Source organism: Sus scrofa, chromosome 6, assembly GCF_000003025.6.
Source record: "Sus scrofa isolate TJ Tabasco breed Duroc chromosome 6, Sscrofa11.1, whole genome shotgun sequence".
NCBI classification, from domain to species: Eukaryota; Metazoa; Chordata; class Mammalia; order Artiodactyla; family Suidae; genus Sus; species Sus scrofa.
This window is the reverse complement of record NC_010448.4, coordinates 158,654,612-158,674,567: the sequence shown is the minus strand read 5'-3', so window position 1 is coordinate 158,674,567 and position 19,956 is coordinate 158,654,612. Positions and strand designations below refer to the sequence as shown.

Genomic DNA, 19,956 nt, shown 5'->3' with positions numbered 1-19,956 from the left:
CTAGACCAGGCAGCCATCCATGCTCCCCGGGGCTCCAGCTGGTCTCTGGCCCTCCCGTGCCTCAGTTTCTCTGTGTGGCCCGTGAGTCAGGCAGACCAGGAGAGGTCTGGAGCCCTAGGCCTCGGCCTCCAGGGAGCATCCGCAGAAAGACAGCTGATGGGTGAGGACGGAGCACCTACCTGCTGGGATGGGGGAAATGCAGCAGCCTCTCACAGGCTGGGGGGTGACCCCGGGGTGGTGGGCTTCCTGCAGGGAGAAACAGGCCCTGGCGGCAGGTGGGGCCAGGGCCTTCGGCAAGGTCCAGGTCCAGCAGGCTCTTCTCTGAGCCCGGAGTGCAGTGGCCGTAGCTCCCATTCACTATGCAGAGAAAGACAAGAAGAAGAGACAACGTGAGCGGGGACAGCCTGCAGAGGGTGCGGGCAGAGGGCAGTCACCAGGGTACCAGGCAGGGCACAGCCCCCCTGAGCAACACTCACTGAACTTCTGCTGTGGTCAAGGCGATACATTTCCATAGTCACCAACAGGATCAGTAATAAAATCCCCAGGTTCTTGGATGGGGATGCTGAGCTCCAGTGGGTAAGTGACTTTTACACCAACACGGAGCGCTTGTGACGTACCAGACACTACCCTGGGGTGGGACACATGGTGAGCTAGACACACAGACTCCTGCCTCTGGGAGCTTACAATCTATGTTCCTCATGCTCATCACCTAGCGCTCACTGGACAACGGTGCCCAGCCACGGCTGGGGCTGGCTGCCCGGCAGGCTGGTTGAGCATCACTGACATTTGTTGGTCCAGGAAGAGGTGCACCTGTTCTTGTTATCACCAAAGCTCAATCCGCGTTGTTTTCCAAATCGCATTACCCCATAGAAACACAGAGTACGGTTATTCACGCCTGTGTATCCTCCACGGTTCTTTGACAGCCTATCATAGACTCTGCCTTGCTCGACTAGTGGGCTTTTAGGAAGACACGTTGAGGCAGGCGTGCCTCACTTAGTCTTGAAATCTACATAAAGCCTTTGAAAGCCCTGAAAAGCTATATGAAGTATAACAAAAATGTTAGGCATGATTGTTATTAAGCTTCTTGCCCTATCGGGGACTCTGTTCCCATCTGGAGTGTGAGGAGGGTTCATCTGAAAACGTCTTGAGCTTTTTGCCCAATCACTTGGCAAGGTTATGTTAAGAAGGAAAGAGCATGGGCTCTGGGGCCTGATGAGCCCGGTGTGAGGCCCAACTGTCCCCAACCAAGTCTGTGACTCCAACAAGTTCCTCCCCATGGCTGAGTCCCCAGGTAAAATGGGGACGCCCATGCCAGTTCTCCAGAGATGCTGTGGGGTTTAAGAGCTAAGGTCCAGAGCCCCTAGCCCAGTTCGGGCACCTAGCAGGTGATATACTGGGAGTAGAAAGTGCCAAACAGCCCTTTGAAAAGTATGAAGTGTCCTACGGATGTAATAAAACATTATTAACAGGTCTGAGGATTGTCCAGGAACTGTCAACACTGAGCAAGGTAAACCCTTAAGTGAGAAGAACTGACACCAGCGCACAATCAGCCCAGAAGCGGAAGGACAAGGACAGCAGAAACGTCCTTTGCTGAGAGACTCCACTGTCTCATCAGAGCCTCCTGCTGCCCTCGCAGGGAGAGGTGAATTATCCCCATGGAACAGGGGAGAAGGCAGCGGCTCAGGAAGGCTAACCACCTGCTCAAGATCACACAGCTCGTCAGTCTGGGCTGGATGTCTGGCTCAGGTCCATCAGACCCAAACACCTCTTCATCACTCTGCAATAAAAAGCGGCCTCAGGCACAAGTCCAACCTCATCTTCCGGATCCAGCTCCCCCAGCCCTGATTCTAGCCCCACCCCCACTCCAGGCAGCCCCCTCACAGAAGGCCAGACCCTCGGCGCTCACCCATCACAGGCCCAGAGCTCTGGACAGGCACCAGGCAGTCACCTGCCAAGCACAGTTTGCAGAGGAGAACGCAGTGCCCTCAAGGTCCCAGGGCAGGTGACGAATCTCCAGACAAGCATTTCCTCCGAAGTGGCCCTCGGGTCACCCTCCCAGGCCAAGCACTGGGCCAATATCCTGCTGTGAGGAACACTCCTGTTGGCTGGGGCTGCTGCTCGGCCAGCCCCTTACAAGCTTATTTTTTAATAACTTGGTTGTTTTTTAATTAAAAAGAAATCCCTGGTAACAAATGTGAATGGCCTGAGTTAATGAGAGCAGGCTGCCGCTCCTTCAGCTCTGTCTCTGCTTGGAGGTCCCTGCCTTTTCCAAACTGTTTCGCTTGCGCTTTTACTGTTCCACTGAGGCAAACCCTGGGACTGGGCCTCAGAAAACTTGGGATAATTTTATGACCATTAATAGCATTTGGCACAAAGAGAGCTTAATCATCACACGGGGCTGTTCTGCCAGGGTCTTTCTCCCAGAGTCTTTGGGTCAGGGAGGCAGTTCCGAGCTTCTTTCAAGGGCCCGCCAGCCTCAATGGGCTGGGGACGTCTCAGTTACCTACCCCTCCTTCCTGTAGGAGGATGTATGAATAGATGGAAGGGGGGGCCCTGGAAAGGAGCCGGGGAGCCCCAACGCATCAGGTCTATTCATCAAGCCCTTCCTATTCCACCCCCAGGCACATCTGAATCTTTCCAATATCGATCCCTGTGAGGGGTCTCATTACAGCCATTTTCCAGATGAAATAAGCTGAGGCTTAGAGAGATAGGTGCCTTCCACTAGGCCCTGGGTCTGTAAGAGACGGGCCACAATTCAAACCCAGATTGCTCAGACTTCAAAGCCCAAGACCCGTACTGCTGCCTCTCAGCCAACTGACAAACAACGAGGGATCCCCTCTGCCAAACAAGCACCCCACCTTTGGCTCCAATAAGATCACGCAGAGGCGCCTCTGGGGAAGTACAAAGTACAACCATTACAATGGCTCCTAAACTTCAGTCTTTGCAACTACACTACCGTCTCAGACAAGCACACATGAAGAGGAGTTCCCGTTGTGGCTCAGCGGTAACAAACCCAACTAGTATCCATGAGGACACAGGTTTGATCCCTGGCCTCAATGGGTTAAGGATCCAGCCTTGCTGTGAGCTGTGGTATAGGCCGAAGATGCAGCTCGGATCTGCCATTGCTGTGCTGTGTCCCTAGCCTGGGAACCTCCATCATACACCAAAGGTGTGGCCTTAAAAAAAAAAAAAAAAAAGCCTACACGAAGGGCCAGAGAAGTTTAGGGGTAACCCAAGGTCACACAGGGAGTAAGGGGCTGAGTCGGGATGCAAACCTCTCACCTCTGGGGGAAGAAAGAGTCATCACTGGACAAACAATTGGGGCCTATTGGCTTCTTCTCCCTGGATCCAGTAAGAGCTTTTCCTACAATAAATAAACACGCAGCTTTGGGAGGGAGGGAGGAGCCCCTTGGGTCATGGTTTGGCAGTGCTTGGGACTCTGAGCCCCTTCAAGCCCTTTTCTTGTGTGACCTTCACAGCAGCCTGATGAAAGCCCTGGCCTTCTCACCTCACAGAGGGACATGAGCACCAGAGCTGGCAAGTGGCTGTCCAAGGTCACATAACAACTGCTGGCCTAGCTGGGGCCAAACCCAGGTCTCCCCAAACACACTCCAGGCCCCACTCTTGGCCACCTGCTTTCTCAAAGCCTAGAAGTGAAACGAGAGGCTATGTCCCAGCAATGGGGCCACTACGGCAGCCCCGGGCCCTCCCACTGCCTTCCTGCTTGTTGGCATCTTGCTTCTTTGTCTCCAAGGATGCCACAGGACCCACCCCTGATTACTCTCTGTCTTCAGGGAGCAAGAATGGAGTCTTTCTCTGAGAAGGCAGGGGAAGAGAGTAGCATGTCGGCTCCGCTGCCCTGCAGCAGGCTGGGGGTAACCTAAGAAGGGGCTGGCACCCAGCAACCATGTCTCCCTCTGGACCACAAGGGACCAAGAGCAGACCCTGGACCTGGCCCTACCCATGTAAATGAAGCTTCTTTAGAAGCTTGGAGGGTGAGAGGGTCCTCTGTTCATTTGTATAAATTGGTGAGAAAACTTAGAATGTCAAGGTTGGGACCGAGTGACCATCTATTTCATTAATAGATGAAGCATCTGAGGCTCAGAGAGGGAAAGGACCTTCTGTAGTCACACAGCAAATCCATAGCAGAACCTGGACTGGCAGCCCTGGGGTTAGGTAAGTTTGGTTTTTTTTCCTCTTCAAGCCTCAGTTTTCTCATCTGTAAAATGTGCTAACACCTGCCTCACAAGGCATTAGGCATAGTGCCTAGCTCCCAGTAAGCACTCAACAATGAGTAATAGCAATGATAATGATAATTACTTCTATTCATCCTTGGGTTCAGGATGCGGCTGGGAGACAGGGCCCTGGATGAAAAGTATTCTATCCTCAGGAAGGTCAGGTCTGGATGACCCTGAGGCCAGATTCAGAAGGACAAGCCCCCCAGGCTCAGGGGTCACCAAATGCAGAACTGGGCAGCTTGAATGAGGTCACAGACAGCAAATATAAAGCAAGTGGCTCCAGTTACACACCATGGAGCTTTGCAAATTACCGTAATGACTTGGCTATAAAGCGGTACCACATATAAGGTGACTCCCCGCAGGAATTTTAATTTACACAGAAAACTGCCAAGTCTGCATGAGAGGGACAAAGATGCATTCAGCATCTCGGGCCCAGAGGCCGCCTCCTTGCTGTCCCAGGAGCAGCCAGTGGCCAGGTCTAAGAAGGCTTATGTGATGACTGCTCCTCATTCATGGACAAGCAGACTTTTAGTGCCACCACGTGCCAGGCTGGTGATAGGGTACTGCCCTTTACAGTTCACAAAACATTTCACAGCCATCATCTACAAGCTTTGCTACAACCCTTGGAAGTTGGATAGGCTCCGAGGGGGCAAGCAATCTGCCTAAGCTCACACAGCAAGTGCAAGGCTCACACTGTAAGCTTTCTCTGCCACACACTCTCTGCCATAGCTACTCAACTTGGTTATTGTACTGTGAAAAGCAGCCATAAACAACATGTACACAGATGATTGGGCTGGGTTCCAATAAAACTTTATTGAGAAAGGAGCTCACTGGCTCCTGGCTGCCACATGCTGACCCCCATCTAGTGCAGCAGTTAGCGATGGGCTTTGCATTTAGGCTTTGTTGCATTTGTAAAACAGGGAGTATTTTATGGGTGGACTTGATGATGTAAAAACCATTGTTGACTCTGCCTGCAGGGTAGGCATTTGATAAATGGAGATGCCTTCAGCCTGGCTCAGGGGGGCCCCCACAGCCTGGGCTCAGCCCCTATCTGGGCATTGCCTCTCACTCCCACATGCTGTGCGGCACACACCCCCAGCCTCTGGTCAGGCTGCCTGACACCTCCCAAACCCCTGTGGGACCTCAGAGCTCAGCAGAAGTACATCTCCTTCCTGAACATTCCATGGTCTCTCCCACCCTCCCCAAGCTTTCCCACCTCTGCACACAGCAGTCCCTGCGAATAGCTACCAGTGAGGATACACCTGCTGCACAGCCAGCATCTGCCTAACACTCAACACGTCTGCCCTCTAAATCTCCTCGGCATCACCACAAGGTGGGGACTACAACCCTCTCTATTGCCGCACAGATACTTCTAAGTACAGCTAAAATCCTGCCTTTCCTAGAGCCTGTGAAATCCTTCAGGACAAGGGTCTTGGAGCTCCAGAGCTGCTGAACGTTAGTGTATCCAGACACGTGACTGTGCCCAGCTTCACATACAGAAGGGAAAACAGGAGCCTGGATGGCGGAGAGGCTGGTCCGAGTCACACAGTGAGCAGGTGCTCTCCACACCTGGGCCCCACCAGGGATCGTCCCCTCATTTCCAGCCCATGCTAGACCCACAGTAGGTGCTTAGAAACTCTGGGGAGGAGTGGCTGGGAGGGCTGTCCAAAGTGCATGTGCGTGCTTCCTATGTCACACCCCCGGGGCTTGGGGGAACAGAACAAGCTTTTGTCACACACACACCACCCCCACCCGGAGGCTGAAGCCCTCGCTCTACCATTAGCTTTCCAACTCCTTGACCCTCAGATGAGCTACCTTATTCTTCTGAGCCTCAGTTCTCTCCTCTGTAAAATGGGATGAAAATCTCAGCTTCAGGGGTGGCTGTGAGGATTAAGTGAGATAATACACCAAGGAGGTGGTGCCTGGTGCAGCCAGCACTTTAGCAAAGGTCCCTCTCTGGCTCTCTTGGCAAGCAGGGGACACAAGGTCATGGCCTCCCCGGGTGATGTGTCTCCTGAAACAGTGGCCAGCTCCCCCAGGCAGTGAGCAGCAGGAGAGCAGCCTCAGGCTAGCAAGGTCTTGAGTCTGAGCCTGGGTGCTGCAGGCCCTCTCTGTGAGCCTCAGCTTTCCCTCTGAGTAGTGGGAGTGCCAGGCCCCAGCAAGAGGGGCACTAGAGACTCCAGGGAGCAAGGGGACCGCGGGCTCCACTGCTCAGGCCCGGGTGCAGTGAGCCTTGACTCTCTAACGATGCTCGGTGGAGGGCGAGGCTGTGCTGTATCCGAAATCCAGGGCCCTTCTGCCTCATGGCACTGCCTGTCATCCCCTCTCTCTCCTCACCAAACCCAAAGGCAGGGCAGGCCATCAGCAGGAAGTGGGAGCTTCTGAAAGGGAAGAAGTAGGAAGGCCGATACCCGAGCCTTTTCCAGTCTTCACAGCACGATGGGATGGGCTGCTTCGCCTGGAGCCGGCTTGGGGTGTCACAGGCCCCATCAGGGCACATGTCACCTTGGCAGGGCCTCCAGAGCTACAGAGCCTGATGCTCAAGGCCTCACGCCGGGCTTATGGTCGCCTGGCGTCTCTTATCCCAGATCACAAAAACTCCATAAATTCCCCTTTAAAGCTAAACTAGATTTACGGGGACTCAGGCCAGTAAAACCTGAGCAGCCTCACCTCGGGGGACGGCGCCGCAGAGAAACCAGAGTGAGCCTGCAGCCCTGTGCCACAGAGCGAGGAAGTGAAATGAGGTGGGGGGGGTGAGTTTCAGCACATTTATGGGCCTGAGTTTCCCTCCGGCTCACCTATTGCCATCAAATTAGCACACATTTGCTGGACGAAAAAAAAAAATTAGACTGAGCCACAAGTCAGAGAGCCATGATGATACATCCCCTGCGGCATTTCCCTAAGCATCTACGTATATATTTTTTTTGACAAAAATAAGGATGATGTACTTATTTTCTTATACTCTGCTGTTTTCATTTAGTGACGTAATCATGAATACTAAAGTTTATAGAGCGCACATGATGTGCCAGGCACGGTACGAAGCTTTTCCCAGGCCAGAACTACTAATGCCATTTTCCAGAGGAAGAATGACTGGCCCAAGGCCATGCAGCTGGTGAACGGTGGACTCAAGATGCAAGCGCAGCCCTCTGGGACACCCAGACATAAATCTCCATTAGGAGATTCAGGGGGAAGGCAGCTGATCACTTCCTAGTGTGTTAGCTTGGACTGACATTACAAAATAGCACAGGTTGCAGTTCCCATCAGGGCTCAGTGGAAACGAATATGACTCGTATCCATGAGGATGCAGGTTGCATCCCTGGCCTCGTTCAGTGGGTAAAGGATTTTTTTTTTTTTTTTTGTCTTTTTGCCATTTCTTGGGCCGCTCCCTCGGCATATGGAGGTTCCCAGGCTAGGGGTCTAATCAGAACTGTAGCTGCCAGCCTACCTACACCAGAGCCACAGCAATGCAGGATCCGAGCTGCGTCTGCAACCTACACCACAGCTCACGGCAACGCTGGATTGTTAACCTACTGAGCAAGGGCAGGGACCGAACCCGCAACCCCATGGTTCCTAGTCGGATTCGTTAACCACTGCGCCACGACGGGAACTCCATGGGTAAAGGATTTTTAAGATTCAGTGTGGCCGTGAGCTGTGGTGTAGGTTGCAGACGCAGCTTGGATCTGGCGTTGCTGTGGCTGTGATGTAGGCTGGCAGCTACAGCTCCGATTTGACCCCTAGACTGGGAACTTCCACAGGCCACAGGAGCAGCCCTAAAAAAGACCACCCCACCGCCCCCCCAAACCAAAATATCACAGACTGAATGGCTTAAATAACAGAAATATATTTTCTCTGGAGTTCCCATTGTGGCTCAGTGGTAACGAAGCCAACTAGTATCCATGAGGAAGCAGGTTCCATCCCTGGCCTTGCTCAGTGGGTTAAGGATTCAGCGTTGCCGTGAGCTGTGGTGTAAGCTGGCAGCTACAGCTCTGTTTCAACCCCTAGCCTGGGAACTTCCATATGCTGCAGGTGTGGCCCTAAAAAGACGGACGAAAGAAAGGAAGGAAGGAAGGAAGGAAGGAAGGAAGGAAGGAAGGAAGGAAGAAAGAAAGAAAGAAAGAAAGAAAGAAAGAAAGAAAGAAAGAAAGAAAGAAAGAAAGAAAGAAAGAAAGAAAACGAAAGAACGAACGAAAGAAAGAAAGAACGAACGAAAGAAAGAAAGAAAGAACGAAAGAAAGAACGAAAGAACGAAAGAAAGAACGAAAGAACGAACGAAAGAACAAAAGAACGAACGAAAGAAAGAACGAAAGAACGAAAGAAAGGAAGGAAGGAAGGAAGGAATAGACAAGACAAGACAAGACAAGAAAGAAGGAGAGAGAGAAAAAGAAAGAAAAGAAACTTATTTTCTCACAGTTCTGGAGGCTAGAAATCCCTGATCAAGGCTCCTGCTGATTTGCTTTCTGGTGACGGCTCTCTTCCCGGCTTGCAGACAGCCACCTCCTCACTCTGTCCCTCACGTGGCCTTTCCTAGTATGTGCGTGGAGAGAGACTGGGGGGAGTTTGGGGTGGTTTTTCCAGTTAATACGTTAGTAAAATCTAATTCATTTATTAGCTATGTCAGAAGCAGCCCACTTATCACAAAGTACACACTAAACGAGGAACTGAGAAAGCCTCAAATGGTTATGAAGCAGTCACTTTCCTAAACCCATCATCCCCTGCAAACCTCCAGAGAAAGGAAGAATTTTCTCTGTGAAGAAGCTGGACAGAGGATAGGAGGACCTGTCCACAGCCAATCATGCTTTTGATGAAGGTATCTTATCACAAAGCATCTTATGGGTTTTACTGGATTTACTAAAGGTTTTAATACAAGGGACAATATTTATATAAAAATTATATTAATTGAAAAGAAGATTCAAAAGTCCACATACATGAAAGTCACTTAAATAGTAAAAAAAAGGAATGTAAATACATATTAATATTAATAATTCATTCATTTAATGTATGTCGATTGAATACCAACTCTGTGCCAGGACCAGGCACAGGCACAGGGATGCGGCGATGAAAAAGAAAGGAGACTCTCTATTCTCATTGAGATTTACATTCTGATCAGAGAGAAGACAATTTCAAAAGTAAGTAAATAAATATAAAATATAGTATCAGGTAGGGATAAATACGAATTAAAGGTAAGAAGCTAGAAAGTGCAGAGAGATGGGGACGTTGGGGCAGATCTCTCCAATGGACTGACATCTGCATCGAGTCCTGAATGAAGGGAAGGAGGGAGCCATGTGCACACATGGGGGAAGAGCATTCACACAGAGGACACAGCAGGTGCAAAGGCCCTGAGGTAAGAGTGTTCTCCAGGGTAGGACCACAAGAAGGCCAGGTGTGGCTGAAGCCTAGTGAGCAAGGGTGAGAGGTAATGAGGAAGCCAGGCCTGATCTTTGGGGTCTTGAGAATCCTGCTGAGGTTCCAGGTTTTATTCCGATGCAGTAAGAAGCCACAGGAGGGTGAGAGCAGTAGCAACCAGACTTGACTATAGTGTGGATGGATGTCCGAGTTTTGCACTGAAAAAAAGACTGCAGACAAAAAAGTAGCTGCAGGGAGAGTGGTGGCTTTACTATAGGAGTCCTCTCTAAAGCCACCATTCCTTTTGCATTATTCTTTTTTCTTTTTTCTTTTTTTTTTTTTTTTTTGCTTTTTAGGACTGCACCTGCAGCATATGGAAGTTCCCAGGTTAGGGGTCGAATTAGAGCTGCTGCTGCTGGTCTATACCACAGTCACAGCAACCTGGGATCTGAGTCACATCTGCAAGCTACACTGCAGCCTGTGGCAATGCTGGGTCCTTAACGCACTGAGTGAGGCCAGATATCAAACCTGCATCCTCAAGAACACTATGTGGGGTTCTTAACCCGCTGAGCCACAATGGTAACTCTGAGTTCATTATTCTGATTCCTGACTATAATGGTGGTAATGTGACTGTGCATTTGTCAAAACTCACAGAACTGCTGACACACACACACACATACACTTTTAGTGGTTTTTTTTTTTTTTTTGCCTGTTTGCCTTTTCTAGGGCCGCTCCCACGGCATACAGAAGTTCCCAGGCTAGAGGTCCAATCAGAGCCGTAGCCGCCAGCCTATACCACAGCCACAGCAACGCGGGTTCCAAGCCATGTCTGCAACCTACACCACAGATCACAGCAACGCCGGATCCTTAAGCCACTGAGCAAGGGCAGGGACCGAACCCGCAACCTCATGGTTCCTAGTCATTAACCACTGCGCCACGACGGGAACTCCACTTTTAGTGATTTTTACCGTACATACATTTTAAAATACTTAAAACTCTTTGTATTCAATCATTTAAAAATGACTGTGCTAAACCCCATCCTTGAGAACAGACCCAGGACAGAGTTGGGACAGACTGCTGCTTTCAGCCTGTCGGTGACTATCCCCCAGCACGTGGGGCTGTGAATAAGCCCCGTCCCTCCCAGCTCACCACCAGCAACTCCAGGGCAGGGGACCCCCTGGGTACCCTTCCTCTTGAAGGCTCACAGAAGAGGACAGCTTTAAGGGACAAGCACCTTCGCAGGAGAGAAGAGGGCTGTCAGGAGGGATGAGCAGCCCAGCGAGCCCGCAGGACCCCAGGCTTCCTCTCAGAGCCTCCCGCTCCCCTGTGCTCCCTCCCTCCTCCTCCTCCGCATCCCTCTCCCTCCTCCTCCCCACCCACCCTCCTTCCCACTCCCCTCCCCCTTCCCCTCCTCCCCACCCACCTCCTTCTCTCAGATCCTTCCCTGGAAAGGCTACACCCACACTAGATGTAAATGACTGCTAGCGTCCCTAGGGGACACACACACACACACACACACACACACACACACCCCAGATTCCAGGTTGAATGAGGTGGGAGCACAGAGCAGGGGCCCAAGGGCTGGCAGAAGAAAGCAGTGCATGTATTTAGCATATTTAAGTATTTCCCAGGGGTGGGGGAAGGGTGGTATAGTAAATAAGATCTGCTATCTGATATTTAAAATTCTCGTATTCTACATTTCATCATACTGAGCCAAGATGGTTCCAAAATTTAAGATTAGAGATTTCCATGCATCTGGGATTCTAAAATTCCATGATTCCCTCACTCTGAGATGATGTAATTTTATAAAGCTAAGCATTTAAATTACTACGGTTCTAAGAATCTATGATGTTATGGATTAGATACAAGGAGACTGTTCGATTCCAAGGTTGTAAAACCCCAAGCTTCTCAGATTGGAAGGCCTGCCACTTCCTAGAATGTCCCGGACCCCACAAGAGCCCTGGCCAGGCCTAAATCATCAGGGAGCAATAGTTATGGTCACCAAAACCCCTTTGTTTTTGTCCAAGCACAAAGCAGGAGAGTAATGGGATGACAAGAAATCCAGAGGAAATGGCTGTTGAAATCTATAAAAACTTCTCAAAGACAAACATATTCCATCTGGGTTTTTTCAGTAAATACAGGACCATAAATGTTTATGTCAGGCATATATTTATTATTTCATGTTTGGCCTTTTTTTTTTTAAACTCTCTCCCCTTAAATCAAGCTAATTAGTTAACTCCTATGTCCCTGTCGGTTTTTTCCCCCTGACTGTTGAAACGTCCCCTAAGCTGCTAAAGGAAGAAAGACATAAGGGCAATGAAGGGAAACGCCCAGGCAGCTGCAGGAGGGTGAGGGCACGCGAGATGCCAGCACCTTAAAATCCCTGCCCTCCACCCTGGATCTCAGGGGGAAGGATCAGTTATTCCGACTGAAAAAAATTGCCGCCATCCTGCGGAAGAGGCCACAACCTTCAGGAAAGGGTACTTCCAGAGATGCAGCAGGGAGCAGGCAGTCAGGACAATTCCTTATACCTCAGAGCTTCTAGACTCATGGAAAAGATCCTTTGTTCCCCAGTGTGGCCAAGACGCTCGCTAGCCTGCTGGGAAAGTCACAGAAGTTGCTTTGACTTATGAAAAATCCCCTCTCCCCGACCCCAGAGCAGAAACCACTTCTCTCCCAGGGCTCCTCCTCCAGAGAGCCCTCCCTGATCCGCTTCCTGCTCTCCTAGGGCGCCCTCCCCAAGGATCTACAGCCAGTGCGCCAGCCTGCGCCCTCACCCACCAGAGCCCAAGGCACTCTCCCTCAGCCATCACTGCAACAGGGGGTCTCCAGAGTGAAGGTTCCACCCAGGGGGCACGCTGAAAAATCACTGGGGGGTATCTGGTGTCACAGTGACTGGGAGCCGCTGTCATTTAGCGCGGAGGAGCTGGGGGTGGCCAACTCACTGCCAAGGTTGGGTCAGCCCTACACTAACTTTTGAGTACGTTGCCAGCTATTCAAAATATCTGTAAACAAACAACCTGGTCATCTCAGTCTAGAACATAGCCCCATTTTACACACAAACACAAAGTACTTTTTTCCCCGTTTTAGCATACACTGACTTTTCCAGGAATGGAACTACCACGTAAATGGAGGAGAGACGGCACTGTGTTTGGTTTGGAACCTGACCAGTTGTTCACCATTTCAGAAAATGACGTCACCCTCAGTCACTCCGCGAGTGACGTCTGTGTGTCTGTAGCCGGCAGGTTGGGTCAGGGATGCTGGGCACAGGTGCGAGTGACTGGCGACTTCCCTGGGTGCTGGCTGCTATGGGGAGGCACACATCACCTAAGGGTTTCCTCACTTTCACTTCTTCTTTATGATACAACTGAAATAGCTTATGGGATCTTTAAGAACGATGGCACTGGCAGGTCCCAGTCTTTATAATTTCATTTCAGGAGTAAAGGAGGTGGTACACAGGGCCTGTTAGAAAAAGGAGGTGCTGTGAGCCACGGACCAAGCCAACTCCTTGGTCCAAGGTCACGCAGTGAGGTGGGGATGGGAGCAACGGGATTCAGCCAGCGGAGTCTGACTCTGCAGCCCTGCCACTCCCAGGATCCATTTCTGGATTCAGAGATACACAGAGACCCGCAGGAAGGCAGGTACAAGGTTCCCGTGCTGGGTCGAGAGGGGAAGTGAGTGGCAGCCCAGGTCCCGCACTGGGGCAGGAGGCGGGGGTGTGCCAGGTCGACTCCAGAAGCCCCGGGAGAGGCAGGCCAGAGAGCAGGCCTCAGGCAGGTGCAGAGCAGAGACTGCAGCTTGAGACCTAAGGACCAGGCTCATCTCCCCACTCCCTTCCTCTCCACCCATACTTCCCCTTCTCCTGCTGCGCCCCCTGACTCAGCTCGTCCCTCTTCCTCAGCCCCCAGGCCCTGCACTTAACAGCTCTCAGTCCATCCCTTCCTCGCCATCCTCACCATCTTTGCCTCAGTTCAAACCACCAGCATGTTTCACCTGGATATGATGCAGCCCCTGGACCGTAGCCAGGGTGATCTTTCCAAAACACAGAAATCTGACAGTCTGCCCCATTCCTAACCCTCCATGGCTCCCACTACCCACGAGATACCCTTGGAATGCCTAAGCCAGGCAAATAAGACCCTGCATCCGTTCCCATGGTCCAGCCTCTCTCCTGCGGGTTCCATCATCAGCCTACCCCAGCTCCCAGCTGCACTCAGCTGCTCACAGCCCCCTGGAACCTGCCCCTTAAGTGTCCCCTCGCCCTTGCCGTCCTCCTCTGAGCATGTCCTTGCTACTCCCTCTGCACTAGCCCAGCCCTTTGTGGCCCCCATCAGAGCTCCCCTGTACTGTGAGTGGTGGCCCACGTGTAAGAGCATCAAATGACAGTTTGAAGGACAGATACAGGGAAGAATACATCAGGGGAGAGCTGAACAAGGTCCTGAATGACACTCAAACCTCTGCTGCCAGGAAAGAGAGACCTAGAAAGACAAGAGAGACAGACGCTTTTTTCCTAACACTCAGCCCCCTGGGGTGGGGGGCGAGGAACAGCCAAGGCCACAGACCCTACTCCAGCCATTACAGCTATACTGGCTGAAACCCAGTGACTGCCACTGGAGAGGTGGCAGATGCAAACATAAGGAATATTTCCAAAAACATGTTTGAGGGAACACAAAGCAGCACCTAGCAGGGCTTTCACTGCGCACAGGAGCAGGTCTCCGTGAGGGGCAGGGACACTGCAGGTTCAGCCTGGACCCCGCCTGGGCTCTGCTCCAGACTGTCCGGGCCACGCAGGACCACAGGCCCGACTTCTGAGGCTGCAAGGGAGGTTGTGTAGAAGATGAGGCTGACAGGGCAGCCCATTCGGGGACATGCTGATGACACGTGTCGCAGAGGAGGAAGCCTGTCCACGAGGTCACCTTTCACCTCCATGAGGAGGGAGCCAGGTGTTCATCCAAAGTGAATGAATCCGTGCTCCTGAGTTTGGTCCTCAGCTCCCGCATTCAGTCCCGACCCCCTTTACACCTCGGGTGGAGTCTGGGGAGAGGGCCCTCCCCAGGCAGAGAAGCAGAGCCCAGCATCCCGGGCTTCCCAGGAGACTCACTACACCTCTGAGGCAGCCCCCAGCCCCTGGGTCTGTGAAGCAAAGGGAGTGGACTGCAGGTGCCTCTGGGTATTCGTGTTCTCTTCTTGCCCCTGAGAGCCATCCTGAATGTCCTGTCAAGTGGCCTCATGATCCAGAGGAGGGGCTAGTCTTGAACAGGACTCTGACTTCTCGGTCCCCCAAGCCCCAGTATTCGGGGCTCCTCGCTACCTGATGGACCTACCCCTTCCCCCAGGACCCCAAGACTTTTTCTGGAATGGGCTGAAGACAGCAGCCATCCACCCCCAACCCTGAGCTCCTCTGCGTGCCAGGCCCTGGCACCAGGATGCAGACGTGAGCCAGATACACGTGTTTCCCTCAGGAGCCCACGGTCTGGAGGGTGATATGGACCCTTAAATAGAACAAGGTTCTGGGCTGGATCAGTGCCTGGAATGAAATCCCAACCCACCCCCAAAGATGAGGGAGCACACCTGCTTTCTTTGACCCTTCCTCCAGCACAGTCCATGTTCCCATGAAGCTTTCCCTGATCCTGCCACCCTCTCCTCACCCTGCTGGCTCCCAGGCCCTCTGGGAAGTGCCCCCCTGCAGCCCTGACCATGTGACATAGGTGCTGTGTCCCCACCTAGGAGGGCAGAGCACTGCGGTAAACATATCATCCAAGCTTCTCAACTATCTTGCTAGATAGATTGACTAGCCCACTTTACAGATGAGGACACTGAGGCCCAGGAAGGTGAAATGACTTCTCTCGAGTAACACACCTGGAAAGAAACAGACCTGGGAGTCAATCTCAGGATGGGTGATTCCAGACTACAGGCCTCGGCCAGGGTGGCAGGGATCACCCCATGCCCGCCCACAGGCCCAGGGTGGCCATTCCTAAGAAGCATATGCCTCAAGCAGCCCTCACCTCCCCAGCGGTGAGAAGCACTGCTCAGTCACTCTCTTATAAGACATCAGGGCTAAAATGGCCTACGGCAAGATGATCTAATCTCAGTTTGCTGTTTCACAGCAAAGGGAGACTGAGACCCACAGAGAGCAAGGGACTTGTCCAAATTTAAACAGCCAGTGGCCAATCAGGACAGGACCCAGGTCCCCGGAGTCCCCATCAGGCATTCACTGCACGACACCTTGCTGCTACCTCTTAAAGGCAGGTGGAGAAGGTCACACTCTCCTTAGCATTCTGGCAGAGCTGGGACATTTATAGGGACAACTGAGTTTACAAGCGTATCTTCAAGCTTCTCCCATAAGCTCTGCCAGGCAGGGGTCATCCAGAGATAAGGAAACCCAGTCTGGGAGGTGACGAGGGCTGTGCCCAGATTCAAGCCAGGTCTGTCTGGGGTAGCACCCCAGCCGTCTCCAGGATGCTGGGGCAGCAGCCTCCACGACGTGGCACTTCACATGTACACGGATGACCTCATCCGTCCTCACTGAGGCCTGTGGCTAGCACTGACTCGCGTTCCTGGTGCCAGCTCAGTACCCAGTATCTTTTCTTCAGAGCAACTCTGACACCACAGTGTACCATCCTAATGCGTGCATCTGATGAAAGGATGTGGTGAATAGAATATGGGCCAGAGGGCCTCCTAGGCTCAGGGCGTCATGTCCCCAAAGCCCTCCTGCTTTCCTCTCACCCATCTCACTGCCAGGTTTTGCCGGGTGAGCCGTGGCAGCTCACTGCCAAGCACGGGGACCCCGTCCGCGGGCTGGCCATGAATGAGTGCAGTGTTTGGGACCAGTCAACAAGATGGATGTTGTTTCGTTTCGGCTCCGTGCACCGTAAACATTCTGTAGCAGACGCGGCTCCAGGTGGCTCGCTGGCTTGCGCTCGGCAGCCGGGCCAGCCCGTAAAGGCCCATTAACATGGACATAAACAAGGAGGGCCAGGGGATGGGAGGCGGGAGGCCACTGGGGTCTATCCCACTTTTGGAGACAAGAACACAAAAGGCACAAATCCAGGAGCCAGGCTGGAGGTGAAGGCAGCCCGGGGTGGCGGGGGAGAATGAGGCCCTGCCTGGTTCCAACTCTAGCTCTGACATCCATACCATGCGCCCTTTGCTTCAACAAAACTTGCACCTTGTCCAGGCCTTGGTCTCCTCATCTGGAGCAACAGGAAAGGCTCCACTGTCAGCTGCAGTGAGGCCTTGGAAATTCTTGATGAACGAGCTGACTGTGCCAGCAGCTGCCCAAGGACCAGAACTACATCCGATCCAATGGTTAACAGCACAGCTTTAGAGACAAACAGCCTAACCTGGTCTGGAATCCGAACTTTGCCATCCATCCATTGGTGTGCTCTTAATCAAGTAACCTAACCTCGCTGAAGCTCCCTTATCTGTAAAATGCAAACGGTCCAAACTGTTTCTCAGCCCAGTGATGAGGGGCCAAGGAGACAATGGCCACAGGCCCTTCACTCAGCCCAGCATGCTGTCAATAACAGGTCACTCTCATTCTGTCCCAAATCTCACACAGACTTGCCCCAAGCAGGCTCTCAGGATAAAGTGGGTGCCCCAGGCTGGGGGATGGCCAGGTCTTCTGGACTGCCCCCTCCTGGTCAAAAAGCTCTCTGGATCCCTGACCAAGTGCTCAGCCTGCCAGGCCCATGTGGGCCTCACAGCCCGGCCCCAGGCATCAAGCCCCAGGCCCGTGTGGGACAGAGTCCAAGCTGACGAACATCAATTCTCAAGTGCCAGCTGGCTGAAAATCAATGTGTCAAATGACCAATTCATCAAAAGCCAATTAGCCACAAATTACTTTGCCAAGTGGCTATATTCCCAAATTACCCAAACAGTTACCCAAAACTTATTTATTTTCACCATTTATAAAGATGACAACCATTTGTGTTGGAGGAGATGGTTTTAGTTTTAGTTAACACGTTTTGATTTTGTGTTCAGGGCAGCCTTTAAAAAAATATTGAGCTAGTCAAAATCAAGGCTCATGAGTTGGTTTAGCCCTCTTCTTAAATATTTACTACTCAGGGTATTTCATTATCAGTTATCAAATATCAGTGTTTCATATAGGAAATCTTGAGGTTACATTGTGCAGCAGGTTGAATGGTGGCTCCTGAAAAGACACGTCCATGTCAAATTTCTGGAACCTGGGAATGTGAACTTATTTGGAAAAAGGGCCTTTGCAGATGTAATGAAGTTAAGGGCTGCACTGGCAGCATGGAAAGTTCCCAGGCTACGGGTAGAATCTGAGCTGCAGCCACCCGCGTGGACCACAGCCACAGCAACACCAGATCCATGCTGTGTCTGTGACCCATGCCACAGCTTGTGGCAACGTGTGATCCATAACCCACTGAGCAAGGCCAGGGATCAAATCTGCATCTTCATGGATACTAGCCAGGTTCTTAACCCGCTGAGCCATAACAGGAACCCCAAAGTTAAGGATCTTGAGATAAGGAGATTATCCTGGTGGGTCCTAAATCCAATGAGAAGGGTCCATATGAGAAGAGGCACAGAGAGGAGGAGACAACGTGACCACAGGGACAGACTGGAGTGACACTGCCGCAAGGCACGGAATGCCAGGGGTCACCAGGAGCTGGACCAGGTCAAGAACACATTCTTCCCTCGAGCCTCCAGAGCCAGCACCTTGATGCCAAACTCCTCCTCAACTGTGAGAGAATAAATTTCTGTTTGGAGGGTTTTTTAAATGCAGCAGCAGCAGTTATGAATGACTCAAACACCCGGGTGCCCAGCATGGCGGCGATCACAGCAAGGGCAGCCTCTGCCAAGCCCAGTACTCAGCCACTCCCAGGCCGCCCCGACTCAGAAAAACAGTGCCAAGGGCCTCTATGGCTCAGCTGCCGGTTTACTGTCGCTCTCAGGCCTCTTTCTCAGCCACGGGTGTCACCTCCCACCTTGGGAACAACCTACCTCACCACTCAGACCTCGGGTACAACCCTGCACCCAATCCTTCTGTTTTTATTTATTTATTTATTTATTTATTTTGTCGTTTGGCCTTTTCTAGGGCCACTCCCGCGGCATATGGAAGTTCCCAGGCTAGGGGTAGAATCGGAGCTGTAGCCGCCAGCCTAGGCCAGAGCCACAGAAATGCGGGATCCGAGCCGCGTCTGTGACCTACACCACAGCTCTCGGCAACGCCGGATCCTTAACCCACTGAGCAAGGGCAGGGACTGAACCCGCAACCTCAAGGTTCCTAGTCGGATTCGTTAACCACTGCGCCATGACGGGAACTCCGTGGTTTTTTAAGCACAAGTTTGTGATAATTTGCTACAGCAGCCTCAGGAAACTAATACACATTTCTTTCATCATGAATGCCATTTTCTGTTTTGCTTACTTTTACTTTTCTTTTTGTAGGGGAGGATTCTTTTGCTAATTTCTCAAGAAACTTGTTAACTTTAATCATTTAGACAATAAATAATCATCTATTTATGCACACAATGGTGCTAGGACTACTTGTACTACTTAGTTTCTTACTTTACCTATCTTTTAGCACTTTTTATGGTTTACAACCAATTTCTTTTACTCTTTCTTTATAATTTCATATTTATGGTTAAAGCGTATCCAATCTGATGTCTATTCTTTTTTTTAAAAAATGAATCAAAATCAGCAATATATAAAAAGGGTAATTCATCAGGACTACGTGAGGTTTATCCTCAGAATGCAAGGTTCTAGATTAACCCACAGAATTCACTAAATCAAAAGAATAAAAGAGAAGAGCCTTATGATCAGACCAACTGATGCAGGAAAAGCAATACCCATTCAAAATAAAAACTCTCAGCACACTAGGAATGGAAAAGAATTTCCTCAATATAATAGAGCACATCAATGATAAACCACAGCTAACATCACACTTACTGGTGAAACGCTGAATGCTTTCTCCTAAGACTGGGAACAAAGTAAGAATGTCCATACTCACTTCTTCTATTCAACATGTTTATAGAGTCCCACCTAGTGCAATTAGGGAAGGAAAGAAGATGGCATGAAGAGAGGAAAAGCAGCAGCATAATTCTCTACTCCCAGATGACATGACTGTTTACATGGAAATTCCTAAGAAATCTCCAAAAACACAGACAGAAAATCTAGCAGTGTCACAAGATACAAAGTCAAATATAAAAAAAATCTGTTATCATTCTACACACTAGAGGAATTAACAGGGAAATGGAATTTAAAAAGCAATCCCACCTATAATAATATCAAAAAAAACCCATAAAATTCTTAGGAACAAAGTTAAAGAAAGACTTTTACATTGAAAACTATTAACACTGCTGAGAAAAAGTAAAGAAGACCTAAATAAATGGGGAGAGATACTATGTTCATGGAT

General features: G+C 51.0%; 1 protein-coding gene across 1 annotated transcript in view; it reads right to left on the bottom strand.

The window, feature by feature from the left end:
• GLIS1 (GLIS family zinc finger 1) overlaps positions 1-1,831 on the bottom strand; it is a 90,435-nt gene extending 88,604 nt beyond the window's left edge. Inside the window, exon 1 of the mRNA XM_021096612.1 lies at positions 180-1,831. The gene's annotated coding sequence lies outside the window, so the exon portion shown is untranslated. The remainder of the gene's footprint in view (positions 1-179) is intronic.